Genomic DNA, 14695 nt, shown 5'->3' on the forward strand with positions numbered 1-14695 from the left:
GCCGATTTAGAAATAGCCAGCAGAGTAGTGTTCATTTTGATGTAAATTTTCCATTTAGTTTTAATCATAGTCTTTTGACTAAAAGGTCATTTTAGTTTTAGTTGTATTTTAGTCCTATGACCAAAATGGTATTTTAGTTTTGTCGTATTGTAGTCATCTGAATAGTTTTAGTCATATTTTAGTCGACTAAAATAGTGTTAATTTAGTCGACAAAATTATTTTAGTCGACAAAATTAACACTGGTCGCAATTGTATATGCTATATTATTTATTTTTTATTTTTTTAAATCAAATCCTGTTTGTTAATTTTATAAACAATCAATACAAAACACTCATAAAACCTATATTTGTATACTGTATGTACATAATAATAAGCACAATAAACAAATATTCCAAGAAAGAGAGGAGAAAAAAAAGTACAATCTATGATAATATTCTATTATCACTATCTATCTATTCAGATTCTGATGCTTTGCATACCCACTTTTCATTCATGAGAAGAAAGAAAAAAAAAAAAAGAGGGGGGGGGGGGACACCACCCTTTCCCTACTTAAATTTTTTCTTTATTTGTTATTTTTTTCCCCACGGAAGTGGAGTTACTCTTTAGGCCCCTTTCACACTTGTGCGACTTGTCATGCGATTTGGGACTGCAAAATCGCATGACAAGTCGTTCTCCATTATTTCCAATGAGTGCCATTCATACCTGCACTACTTTGGCACGATTTTGAGGCCAAAGACATTCAAGCCCAGTCAAAATCGCGGCAAAAGTCGCGGACTTTGAAGTCGCACAAGTGTGAAAGGGGCCTTAAACTTATGCTTGTGAGTGAGAAATTGGCCATTGTGATATATAAACATCATTATAAATAAAACCAAGTTTCATAAACAAACAAAAATATTGCTTTTTGACAAACAGAAGTAGTGCCGGTTAACACTAGGTCGCTCCGACTTAGGGGGCGACCTGTGAAGTCGTGTGCAGCGCGACTTCGGCGCGACTTGCATGGACTTCATAAAATTAATGTCAATGCAAGCCGCTCCAGGTCGCCCCGAAGTAGTACAGGACCCTTTTTCTAAGTCGGAGCGACTTGTGTCGCTCCTATTAGAACCGGTCCTGTAATACTCAATGACCGCGACGGTGCACGACTTGCCAGGCTGACCAAGTCGCCTGACAAGTTGTATTGGTGTCAACCCGGCACGTACAACTTTTAAAATACAAAAAAACCCAAAAAACTGTAAACACCATTGGCTGTAATGTCACTGCACATATTACCTGAATAATTACCAACATTAAATATTAAGAAAAATATAAGACAAGCCCTTTTCTTAATTTTTTTCTCTTTCAGCAGCTTAGTAGATGCCCGTTACTCATTCCTATGGGGTAATGCAATACCTGTTTAAACTTTAATGTGCTATTTTTACAGGCCCTGGATGGAATTGTGTTGCCGATTTAGAAATGGTCAGCAGAGCAGTGTTAATTTTGATGTCAATTTTCAATTTAGTTTTAGTCTTTTGACTAAAATGTCATTTTAGTTTTAGTCGTATTTTAGTCCTATGACTAAAATGCCATTTTAGCTTTAGTCATATTTTAGTCATCTGAATCCTTTTAGTTTTAGTCGTATTATGGTCGACTAAAATAGTATTAATTTAGTTGACAAAATGATTTTAGCCAACTAAATGAACACTGGTTGCAATTGTATATACTATATTATTTATTTTGTTTTAGTCGACTAAAATAGTGTTAATTTAGTTGAAGAAATTATTTTAGTCGATAAAATTAACACTGGTCGCAAAGGTATATTCTATATTATTTATTTTAGTAGACTATAATAGTGTTAATTTAGTCGACTAAATTATTTTAGTCAACTAAATGAACACTGGTCGCAATTGTATATGCTATATTATTTATTTTAGGCGACTAAAATAGTGTTAATTTAGTCAACAAAATTATTTTAATCAACTAAATGAACACTGGTCGCAATTTTTTATGCTATATTATTTATTTTGTTTTAGTCAACTAAAATAGTGTTAATTTAGTCGACTAAATTATTTTAGTCGATAAAATTAACACTGGTCCCAATTGTATATGCTATATTATTTATTTTAGTAGACTAAAATAGTGTTAATTTAGTCGACAAAATTATTTTAGTCAACCAAATGAACACTGGTCGCAATTTTTTATGCTATATTATTTATTTTGTTTTAGTCAACTAAAATAGTGTTAATTTAGTCGACTAATTTATTTTAGTCGATAAAATTAACACTGGTCGCAATGGTATATGCTGTATTATTTATTTTAGTAGACTAAAATAGTGTTAATTTAGTCGACAAAATTATTTTAGTCAACTAAATGAACACTGGTCGCAATTGTATATGCTATATTATTTATTTTAGTTGACTAAAATAGCGTTCATTTAGTCAACAAAATTATTATAGTCCATGAAATTAACACTGGTCGCAATTGTATATGCTATATTATTTATTTTCGTTGACTAAAATAGTGTTAATTTAGTCAACGAAATTATTTTAGTTGATTAAATGAACACTGGTCGCAATTGTATATGCTATATTATTAATTTTCGTTGACTAAAATAGTGTTAATTTTTTTAAATTATTTTAGTTGATTAAATTAACACTGATCGCAATTGTATATGCTATAATATTTTTTTTTTTTAATCAAATCTTTTTTTATTAATTTTATAATCAATCAACACAAAACATTAAGAGTCGGTTCACACCGGGGCGACTCAAAGTCGCCCCGACTTTGAAGTCGCCCGTGCAGCACGACTTCATCGCGGCTTGCAAACGACTTCTCATAATAGAAGTCAATGCAAGTCGCTCCGACTTCGCCCAGAAGTAGTGCAGGAACCTTTTTCTAAGTTGGAGCGACTTGGGTCGCTCTGATTAGAACGGTTCCATTGCACAGAATGGAGCGCTACTTGTCAGGCGACCAAGTCGCCTGACAAGTCGGAGTAGTGTGAACCGGGTCTCATACAACCTGTATATGTATATATACAATATGTACATAATAATAATCACAGTAAGCAAATATTCCAAGAAAGAGGAGAAAAAAAAAAATACAATCTATGATCATATCCTATTATCACTGTCTATCTATTCAGATTCTGATGTTTTTATATTTGCATATCCACCTCTCATTCATGAGAGAAAAAAAAAGGGGGGGGGAGTTCGGGGGGGTTCCCTACTTCCATTTTTTCTTTATTTGCTGTTTCTTTTTTGTTTCACCACAAAAGTGGAGTTACTCTTTAAAACCACTTTACCACCGGAGGATTTTGCTGTCTTACGTCTGGGCCACTTTTTGCGATTCGGCACTGTGCGACTTTAACTGACAATTGCACGGTCGTGCGACGCCGTACCCAAACGAAATTTACGTCCTTTTTTCCCCACAAACAGAGCTTTCTTTTGGTGGTATTTGATCACCTGTGCGATTTTTACTTTTTGCGCTATAAACAAAAAAAGCGTACATTTTGAAAAAATAACAATATTTTTCACATTTTTCTATATGAAATTCCCCCCCAAAAAAATGTAAAAATCAAATTTTTTTTTACATTTTTGGCCAATTTGTTTTCTGCTACCTATGTTTGGTAAAAATTTGGGAAAAATTTCTGTCATTTTTGGTGTTTTTTTTTGTAATGGCGTCGATCTGCGATTTTTTTTGCGGGACTGCGACATTGTGGCGGACAGATCGGACCCTTGACTGACATTTTTGACACTTTTTGGGGTACCAGTGACATTACTACAGTAATCAGTGCTATACATATGCACTGTTACTGTAAAAATGACACTAGCAGGGAAAGGGTTAATTTTATTGGAGAGGGAGGGGTTAATGTATGCCTGGTGCTTACTAACGTGTGTGGGGGGAGGTGACTGAGTGACACAAGGACAGATCGCATGTTCAGTTATGCTGAACCCTGCAATCTGTCACTGTCTGTCACTTAGGAGATCCGCCCGCTTTGTTTACAGAAGTGGGCGGATTTCCACACTCGATGCCCGACGATCGGGGAAGAGCAGCGGCGATTGCCGCTGCTCCTCCCCTGGCCCGATTCCCGCTGTGACTGAATACAGCGGAGCGAGCCTCCGGCGGCGCGAGCGCCGCCGAGAAAGGGGAGTGTCTGGCGACGTAGGTCTACGTCGCCAGACGATAACGAACCACTTTGCCGCAGTAATGCTCGAGTGAGCAGATGGCAAGTGGTTAAACTTATGCATGTGGGTGAGAAATTAGCTATTGAATTTTCTGACAGCTCAAAGCTGCTGGTGAATGATTTCAGACATCTGTGCTCACCCAAAACCAAACTATCAGTTTTCAGTTAACCAGTAATGAATTTAATTTTTTTTTTTACATACATTTTATTGAAAGAAATGGATTTAATTTTATTAAAAAATATATGATATTATTTGAATTGTATATTAGGTGTCTCTAATTGCTGTTATTACATATTTGCCCCCGTGTGTCTCTCTCATGCACAGTTGCTCACACGCTCTGCAATCCATGATAAGGAAAGTGAGCGTATGCTGTGTGTAGTGAGGATCACATCCAACTGCAGAGGTAACTGCAGTGTTTCAGTTTTCCTCGGGGAACGGAATCAATATGCGTGAAGGTATAAGGTTGTACATGGCGCAGACATTAAAATATTAGCCTAAGACTGAGATGACAATTGTGGCTGCCCGAGATGGTAAAAGCTCTGCTGTTTGGAGCCACAAAGAAATGAAAAGGAAAAAAAAAAAATCTATTTCTACAGATTTGCAGTCATAATGTTTAAACCGGCTAAAGCTGAAAATTGATTTTCAGTTCAGATTGGACTGCTTCCTTGATGTTGTGTCACTGATGGCTGCACAGGAAGTTATTCAGCATTGCGGTATGAGGTTATGCACCATCGCTGCACAAAGAAGTGCCTGTGCTTCTCCAATAAGCCAGCAACAATTGGCATTTTCTCACAGTATAGCCAATGCACTTGCAGCCAATTAAAGGGCCAGTCAGCTTAACCCCCTTTTATTGTCAATAGCAATGAACACTGCTGCCTCTAGCATACCAATTTAAATAAATTATCGGCACTGTGTCATACAACAAGCTCTAGTCCCTTTCGGCAAGGGCTACTTGTAGTCATCGCATTCCTTGCTTTTTAAAGCCGAAGTATTCTTTACTTTTTTTTTTTTCTTTTCTTAATAGAAAGCTAACGGAAAGTGAAAACAAATGCAGCTCATGCTGAATTCTTTCCTCCATTGTGGTGCTGTTACCCATCTGCACCCATTGACTCATCGGCTCAAAGATCAAGGATTGGTTGGTTTCATTAGTTCCTTAACCCCTGTAAGGTTTTACCCCCTTAATGACCAGGCCATTTTTTGCAGTATGGCGCTGCATTACTTTAACTGACAATTGCGCGGACGTGCGACGCTGTACACAAAAACAAATTGATGTCCTTTTTCCCCCACAAATAGAGCTTTCTTTTTTTTCTTAAAGCGGTAGTATACCGCGTTTTGTGACTTTTAACTACAGGTAAGCCTATAATAAGGCTTACCCGTAGGTACAATTAATATCTCCTTTACGGTTTAGGAGATATTTGCACTGCATGCAGCTGCTGACGCGAGCGGCGCATGCGCTCTGAACGTCCGGCAGACCTTCAGAGTTCCTTGCCGGGAAGTGTTGGAAAATGACTCCTGCGCTCATGAGTGACATCATCGCGGCTCCGGCCACTCACAGCGCCAGAGCCGCCGAACCCGGAAGAGATGCCGAGGCATCATGTCAGCTCCCACAGCGGTGTCCAGGGGTCCGTGTCGGGGCTTTGTTAAGGCTTTGTTAAGCTTTGATAAGTATTTCATAATGAGCTAGTATGCGATGCATACTAGCTCATTATGCCTTTGTCTTAAAGGGTTTTTTTTTTAGTATACTACCGCTTTAATAGAAAGCTAACGGAAAGTGAAAACAAATGAAGCTCATGCTGAATTCTTTCCTCCATTGTGGTGCTGTTACCCGTCTGCACCCATTGACTTATCAGCTTACAGATTCAGGATTGGTTGGCTTCAATAACCACTTCAGCCCCAAAAAGTTTTACCCCCTTAATGACCAGGCCTTTTTTTCCAGTATGGCGCTGCGTTACTTAAACTGACAATTGCGCAGACGTGCGATGCTGTACCCAAATAAAATTGATGTCCTTTCCTCCAAAAATAGAGCTTTCTTTTGATGGTATTTGATCACCTCTGCGGTTTTTATTCTGTGCTCTATAAATAAAAAAAGGCCTACATTAAAAAAAAAAAAAAAAAAAACTATTTTTTCTTTTATGCTATAAAACATATCCAATAATAAAAAAAAAAATCTAATTTCTTCGTCGGTTTAGGCCAATATGTATTCTGCTACATATTTTTGGTAAAAAAAATCCCAATAAGCGTATATTGATTGGTTTGCACAAAAGTTATTGCGTCTACAAACTATGGGAAAGATTTATGGAATTTTTATTTTTTACATTTTTTTTTTATTAGTAATGGCAGCGATCAGAGATTGTTAGCAGGACTGTGACATCGCGGCGGACAAATCTGACACTAATTGACACTTTTGGGGACCAGTGACACCAATACAGTGATCTATGCTAAAAAAATGCACGGTCACTGTACTAATGACACTGGCAGGGAAGGGGTTAACATCAGGGGCAATCAAAGGACTAAGTGTGCTCCTAGGGAGTGCTTTCTAGCTGTGTGGGGGCTGACCTAATTGGAGAAAGACAGAGATCTGTGTTTACATAGGCAGACTGCTGTTCTGCCTCTCCTGCGAATGATCGGCTGGTCCCGGCAGGGATCATGTCCACAGGACCCGCTGTGCCCAATCACAGCTAGAGCAGGTCACCGGCAGCACGCGCGCCCCAGACCCAGAGCACGTGCCAATGTACAGGTACGTCAGTTCATGCAGGAGGGCCTCCCTGCGGCAGTATATCTGTGTGGGGCAGTCCTTAAGTGGTTAAACGAAAGGGGTAGTAAAGCCATACGTTTTATCTTAGTACATTCTATGCATTAAGATAAAAAGCCTTCTGTGTGCAGCAGACGCCCTCAGACCCCCTAAAACATACCCATCTCTAGCCAGCAATGTCAACTAATGCCTCTGGGACTTTCTCTCCTGAGTGGCTGAGACACAGCAACTTCACCATTGACTCCTGCTGTCAAACTCAGTTAGCCAATCAAGAGAGGGGGGTGGGCCAATCGGCAGTTCTGTGAGTGAATGAATACATTCGAGCTGCAGCTTGGCTCAGAAGCCCCCATAGCAAACTGCTTGCTGTGGGGACACTCAACTGGAGGGAGGGGCCAGGAGCTCCAGCTAGGGGCCCAAGAAGAGGAGGATTGGGGCTGCCCTGTGCAAAACCAACTGCACAGAGAAGGTAAGTATGACATGTTTATTATTTTATTAGAAAAAAACAAGACTTTACAATCACTTGAAGTCCAATGGCAACACCACAGCTATATTTACTCATCATGGTATAATAAATCGAGATTGGCATTGATGTCATCATGTCAGTGCCACTTTCTGTATCATTCAGGGTCTAGTTACTCTTCCGCATTGTAGTATTGTATATTTCATGCATTGCTATATTGTGTGCCCTTTTATTTTGAATGGCACTCCAACATACTAAGGCAACACCCTTACATTACAGCATGCTGCAACACACAGTAGTGTGTTGCGATGTATTAAATCCTTTCGACACAAGGTTTCTCAGGGTGTTGCTAGCAATGCTGCCAGTATCCACTCAGCAAGGTACACACAGGCTGGATGGACTTCTTAACCAGGGAAAGGTTTATTACTCACTCAGAAACATGATGACATTCTTACATAGAGGAGTCCTAATACAACAGGCTTCTGTTCCTACCATTTGTAATCCCTTCTCAGTACCATGTGACTGCTTGCAGTCCCACACACACACTGTGTCTAACTTCCTGCTACAGCCACCCCCCCCCCCCCATTATACATCAGGAGAAAAAGGGTCAAGAGTTGCAGTGATCCCGGACAAACATCACACGATGCATTGGTAGCCAAAGATGGTACATGTATGATTTTTGATACATTAGGGTACAATGGCAGCCCATTTATTTTAATTGACTGCCTTAAGGAGCTCAGCAAGGCACATTTATAATATACCATATGCAGACCTCACTGTAGTCACATCAGCTGCTGCACACAGCAGAACACACAGTTTCCGGCAATTCAAGTTTTTTAGGATCTGTAACTCTGCCATCTTGTGCCTGCACCAATCCAGCAACTGTGACATGTTGGAGTTTTGTAGCTCAGTGGTAATGCCAAAGCAGTGAGTTTACTCCACTTCCGAAATAGTTTTTAGGGCTTTTCAATCCACTTTAATTTAAAAGAATGTCAAAAGTTCATACAGGTCTATTTTCCCATGCAGGGGGTTCTCAGCATCAATACGAACGAACATAACATTCAGACTCCTGGCTCTCTTTGCAGCTTTACTGCTCTGAGTAGTACCTTTTGGTCCTCCTCATCATTGAACACGTCCCAGTGTTTGTGCACAGATGCTGCACCTCAGGTCTGCATCTTTCCTTGAAGCTCCCTGGCTGCTCTGTCCCTCATGGACTCTCTCTCAGGCTCGGGCCTTAACCACTTTAATACAGGGCACTTCCCTCCCTTCCCGCCCAGGCCAATTTTCCCCTTTTAGCGCTGTTGCATTTTGAATGACAATTGCGTGGTCATGCAACACTGTACTTACACCAAATTTATATCATTTTCCCCCCACAAATAGAGCTTTCTTTTGGTGGTATTTGATCACCTGTGCGATTTTTACTTTTTGCTAAACAAATAAAAAAAGACAGAAAAGTTTGAAAAAAAAAAAAAGTTTTTTTGTTTATGTTATACAATTTTGTAAATAAATAAGTTTTTTCCTGCACTGATGAGCACTGATGAGACTGCACTGACAGGCACTGATGAGGAGGCAATGATGGGGTGGCACTGATGGGGTGGCACTGATGGGGTGGCACTGATAGGCGGCACTGATAGGCGGCACTGATAGGCGGCACTGATAGGCACTGATATGTGGCACTGATAGGTAGCACTGATATGCAGCATTGGTGGGCACTGATAGGCGGCACTGCTGGGCACTGATAGGCGGCATTGATGGGCACTGATAGGCGGCACTGACGGGCACTGATAGGTGGCACTGACGGGCACTAATGGGCACTGATAGGCAGCACTGGTGGGCACTGATGGGCACTGACGGGCGGCACTGATCGGCACTGACGGGCGGCACTGATGGGCACTAATGGGCACTGATAGGCGGCACTGGTGGGCAATAATGGGCACTGGTGGGCGACACTAAAGGATGGCAATGGTGGGCAGCACTGATAGGGAGGACACTGGTGGGCATCACTGATGGGGAGGGCAATGGGGGGCTCCCTGAGCCCTGATTGCCATCCCTGGTGGCCATAGTGGGCATCCCTGGGGTCATAGTGGGCATCCCTGGGGTCATAGTGGGCATCCCTGGGGTCATAGTGGGCATCCCTGGTGGATCTAGTGGCAGATCCCCCCCCTGAGGGTCTGCACTGGTAATCAATGATCTGATTACCAGTGCCGACCCCCCCCCTGTCAGGGGAGCCGCCGATCGGCGCTCCTTTACTCGTGCCTGTCAGGCACGAACTAAGGAAAGCCGATCAACGGCTGTTCCTGTTTTACTATGTGACCAGCCGTGATTGGACACGGCTGATCACATGGTAAAGAGCCTCCGTCAGAGGCTCTTTACCGAGATCGGAGATGCAGGGTGTCAGACTGACACCTTGCATCACCGATCGCCGCTCTGCGCGCCCCCGGGGGGCGCCCAGAGCGGTGTTATCCTGCCGCCGTCATATGACGTCCGGTCAGGATAACTCAACCACATTCCCGCCGTCATTTTGTAATAGGGCGGGCGGGAAGTGGTTAATCTGTCCTGACCTAGACAGCACTTCTCAAGGTTTTCTTCACATACTGACCCTCTTGGGAGGGTGGGGTCCTGAGCTCTAATTCTGGCTCTAAAATAAGACTAGCACACACCTGTTCCATTAGTGTGCTTTCTTCTTACAAAATCTGGCGCAAACCACCACAGTAAACAGTGGCATGGGCTAAGTTAAAATTACCAAATTGGGCCCAATTGTCAATATTTTTGTGTGGTCACCATTATTTTCCAGCACTGCCTTAACCCTCTTGGATATGGAGTTCACTAGAGCTTCACAGGTTGCCACTGGAGTCCACTTCCACTCCCCCATGATGACCTCACGGAGCTGGTGGATGTTAGAGACCTTACACTCCTCCACCTTCCATTTGAGAATGCCCCATAGATGCTCAATAGGGTTTAGGTCTGGATATATGCTTGGCCAGTCCATCACCATTACCTTCAGCTTCTTTAGCAAGGTAATGGTCATCTTGGAGGTTTGTTTGGAGTCGTTATGTTGGAATATTGCCCTGCGGCCCAGTCTCCGAAGGGAGGGGATAATGCTTTGTATGTCCCAGTACATGTTGGCATTCATTGTTCGCTCAATGAACTGTAGCTCTCCAGTGCCGGCAGCAATTATGCAGCCCCAGACCATGACACTCACCCCACTGCTTGACTGTAGGTAAGACACACTTGTCTTTGTATTCCTCCCTGGTTGCTGGTGACACACGCTTGACACTATCTGAACCAAATAAGTTTATCTTGGTCTCATCAGACCACAGGATGTGGTTCCAGTAATTTATGTCCTTAGTCTGCTTGTCTTCAGCAAACTCCTTGCGGGCTTTATTGTACATCATCTTTAGAAGAGGCTTCCTTCTGGGATGACAGCCATGCAGACCAATTTCATGCAGTGTTCAGCATTTGGTCTGAGCACTGACAGGCTGACCACCCCTTCAACCTCTGCAGCAATGCTAGCAGCACTCATAAGTCTATTTCCCAAAAAGAACTCTGGATATGATGATGAGCATGTGCACTCAACTTTTTTGGTCGACCATGGTGAGCCCTGTTCTGAGTGGAGCCTGTCCTGTTAAATCGCTGTACGGTCTTGGCCATCTACTTATAGCCTAGGCCATCTTTATATAGAGCAACAATTCTTTTTTTCATATCCCCAGAGAGTTCTTTGCTATAAGGTGCCATGTTGAACTTCCAGTGACCAGTATAAGAGAGTGAGAGTGATAACACCAAATTTAACACACCTGCTCCCCATTCACACCTGAGACCTTGTAACATCAATGAGTCACATGACACCGGGGAGGGAAAATGGCTAATTAGGTGGCCACACAAAATATTGGCACTTTGGGTCCAATTTGGACTTTTTCACTTAGGGGTTCACTCACTTTTGTTGCCTGCGATTTAGACATTAATGGCTGTGTGTTGAGTTATTTTGAGGGGACAGCAAATTTACACTGTTATACAAGCTGTACACTCACTACTTTACATTGTAGCAAAGTGTAATTTCTCCAGTGTTGTCACATGAAAAGATATAATAAAATATTTACGAAAATGTGAGGGGTGTACTCACTTTTGTGAGATACTGTATATATATATATATATATATATATATATATATACACACACACACACACACGTGCATCTCATAAAATGAGAATATCATCAAAAAGTTAATTTATTTCAATAATCCAATTCAAAAAGTGAAACTCATTTTATATAGATGTGTTACACACAGAGTGATATATTCCCGGCGTTTCTTTCTTTTAATTTTGATGATTAAGGCCCTACAGCTAGTGAAAACCCAAAATTCAGTATCTCAAAAAAATTAGAATATTACATAAGACCAATAAAAAAAAATAAGTTTAATACAGAAATGTTGACTTACTTAAAAGTTTGTCCATGTACAGTATAGTATGCACTGAATGCTTGGTTGGGGCTTCTTTTGCATTAATTACTGCATCAATGCGGCATGGCATGGAGGTGATCAGCCTGTGGCACTGCTGAGGTGTTATGGAAGCCCAGGTTTCTTTGATAGCGGCTTTCAGCTCATCTGCATTCTTGGGTATGGCGTCTCTCATTTTCCTCTTGACAACACCCCACAGATTCTCTATGGGGTTTAGGTCAGGCGAGTTTGCTGGCCAATCACGCAAAGTGACACCATGATCATTAGGCCAGGTATTAGTAAGTTTGACAGTGTGGGCAGGTGCCAAGTCCTGCTGGAAAATGAAATCAGCAGCTCCATAAAGCTGGTAAGCAGAGGCAAGCATGAAGTGCTCTAGAATTTCCTGGTAGTGGGCTGCGCTGACTTTGGACTTGATAAAACACAGTGGACCAACACCAGCAGATGACATGGCTTCCCAAATCATAACAGACTGTGGAAAAAGTTGCATTTCATTTAGAAATCAAGGTCCCAGAGTTTGGAGGAAGAGTAGATGGGTACTGAATCCAAGTTGCATAAGGTCCAGTGTGAAGTTTCCACAGTCCGTGATGATTTGGGGAGCCATGTCATCTGCTGGTGTTGGTTCACCGTGTTTTATCAAGTCAAAAGTCAGTGTCAGATCATATGAAGCCATTTATTATCGCATAGTTCTTTGGTTCCTTCTTTAAATCATAATGATAACAGAAATCACCCAAATTACACTTCAAATCAAAAAATTTAAAGTTTACATATCTTGGAATGTTGGCCTTGGTACAGACATACAAGGTGACACACACAGGTTGAAATGGCAATTAAAGGTTAATTTCCCACCTCTGTGGCTTTTTGAATTTCAATTAGTGTCTGCGTAATGTAATGTAATGGAAATTTATAAGGATGTAAAAGTAAATCAAACGAAACCCAAATCCTTAAATATTCCAGGCAGTATTGTTCAATCACTTTTTGAGAAGTGGTAAATTTTTGGATCTCTTGATACCAAGCCAAGGTCAGGTAGACCTAGAAAGATTGCAGCCACAACTGCAAAAATAATTGTTCTGGATACAAGGAAAAACCCACAGGTAACCATAGGAGAAATACAGGCTGCTCTGGAAAAAGACAATGTGGTTGTTTGAAGGAACACAATACAATGATGCTTGAACAAAAATATGCTGCATGGTCGAATTGCTATAAAGACGCCTTTACTGCACGAAGGCAACAAAAAAGCCCAGTTACAATATGCCGCCAAAACCTTGACACATCTCACAGCTTCTGGCACTCTGTAGTCTGGAGTAACAAGACCAAAATAGAGCTTTATGGCCACCGCCCTAACTGCTATGTTTTCAGAGGGATCAACAAGGCCTATAGCGACAAGAGTACCAACCTCAAATGTGAAGCATTGTGGTGGCTCAATGTTTTGTTCTTGTGCAAAATGATGACAGGATGAATGTAGCCTGTTATCAGAAAAGACTGGCAGACAATTAGCATTCTTCTGCACGAAAGCTGCACATAGGACGTTCTTGAACTTTCCAGTACAGCAATGACCCCAAGCACAAAGCCAAGTTGACCCTCCAGTGGTTACAGCAGAAAAAGGTGAAGATCCTGGAATGGCCTTTGAGCCACTCTGGGGAGATCTCAAATGTGTGGTTCATGAAAAACAACCAAAGACTTTGCATGACCTGGAGGCATTTTGCTAAGACGAATGGGCAGCTATACCACCTGCAAGAATTGGGGGTCTCATAGACAACTATTACAAAAAACTGCACACTGATGCTAAAGGGGGTATCATGTGCCTGGTCGAAGGCCGAAGAGCTAAGAGGGCTTCCCTTGCAGCTAAGTCCAGAGTGCCCCTGAAGGTAGTAACAGGGAGTGCTTTGCTCAGAGAAGTAGGGGTTGCCAGCTGCGACAGGCTGGGGTGATGCAGAGATGTCTGCTGGATGGCGGTTGACGAGCAGGATGCACTGCTGGGCAGGAGTCCCTCAGGAGTACCGGGTGAGACTTGGCAGCAGGGAGAGCCAGGAGCAAAGTCAGGAGCCAGACCAGAAGTCATGCACAGAAGATCAGCCAGGAGTAAGCAGCAAACAGGGTCAGGAGTCAGGCGGGGTCATACACTTGGAATCAGGCAGTAGCTGAGTCAAAAAAGCAAGCCAGGGGTCAAACACGGGAATGATTAAGCGAAAGTGATTTTGTGAAACGCGTCAACTGTGTTTGTCCCCTGTCTCTGATTTTGTCACTATGGATTGTTTTGAACAATTGGACCTTCAATAAATGGATTTTATCGTTTCATACCTTCAAGACGGAGTGCGGTTGCCTTTTCTATTCATGTCAAACACGGGAAAGCAGGCAGAAGCGGGGTCACAGGAACAAGCCAAGGGTCAAAGCTGGAAATAGAGACAAGAAAGGTCAAAGGCAAGCCGAGTCGGTAACAGGAAATCAAAATCCATTAATATCAAGACCAGGAACACACCTGGGGAGCTGAAGATCATCCAGCAACTAGTGGCTTGTGCTGCTGGGTTTAAATAGGCCACTGGGCGCCAGCATCTGTCACACATTGCGTACTCGTTGGTGCATGGATCTTCGCAGCCGTTCTTGCCCATGCCCGCAGGCGCATTAGCATCAGTGAATTTCTAAGTGACAATCTTTGGTTTTGCTGGGCATTTGCAGATGTGCCAATCTTTCTACGAACCGTTTTCTGACAGGGGGCAATGCACAGTAAAAGGAACTAAGGATATGCAGAATTTAGAACAGGGGTCATTTCATTTGTTTAATTGTTGCCATGTTTTATTTTATGATTGGGCCATTCTGTTATGACATACAGTTGAATATGAATCCCAGAAGAAATAAAAGGATTGTGATTTGCCTGC

This window comes from Pelophylax lessonae (assembly GCF_965119305.1).
Source record: "Pelophylax lessonae genome assembly, chromosome: 2".
Taxonomy (NCBI): domain Eukaryota; kingdom Metazoa; phylum Chordata; class Amphibia; order Anura; family Ranidae; genus Pelophylax; species Pelophylax lessonae.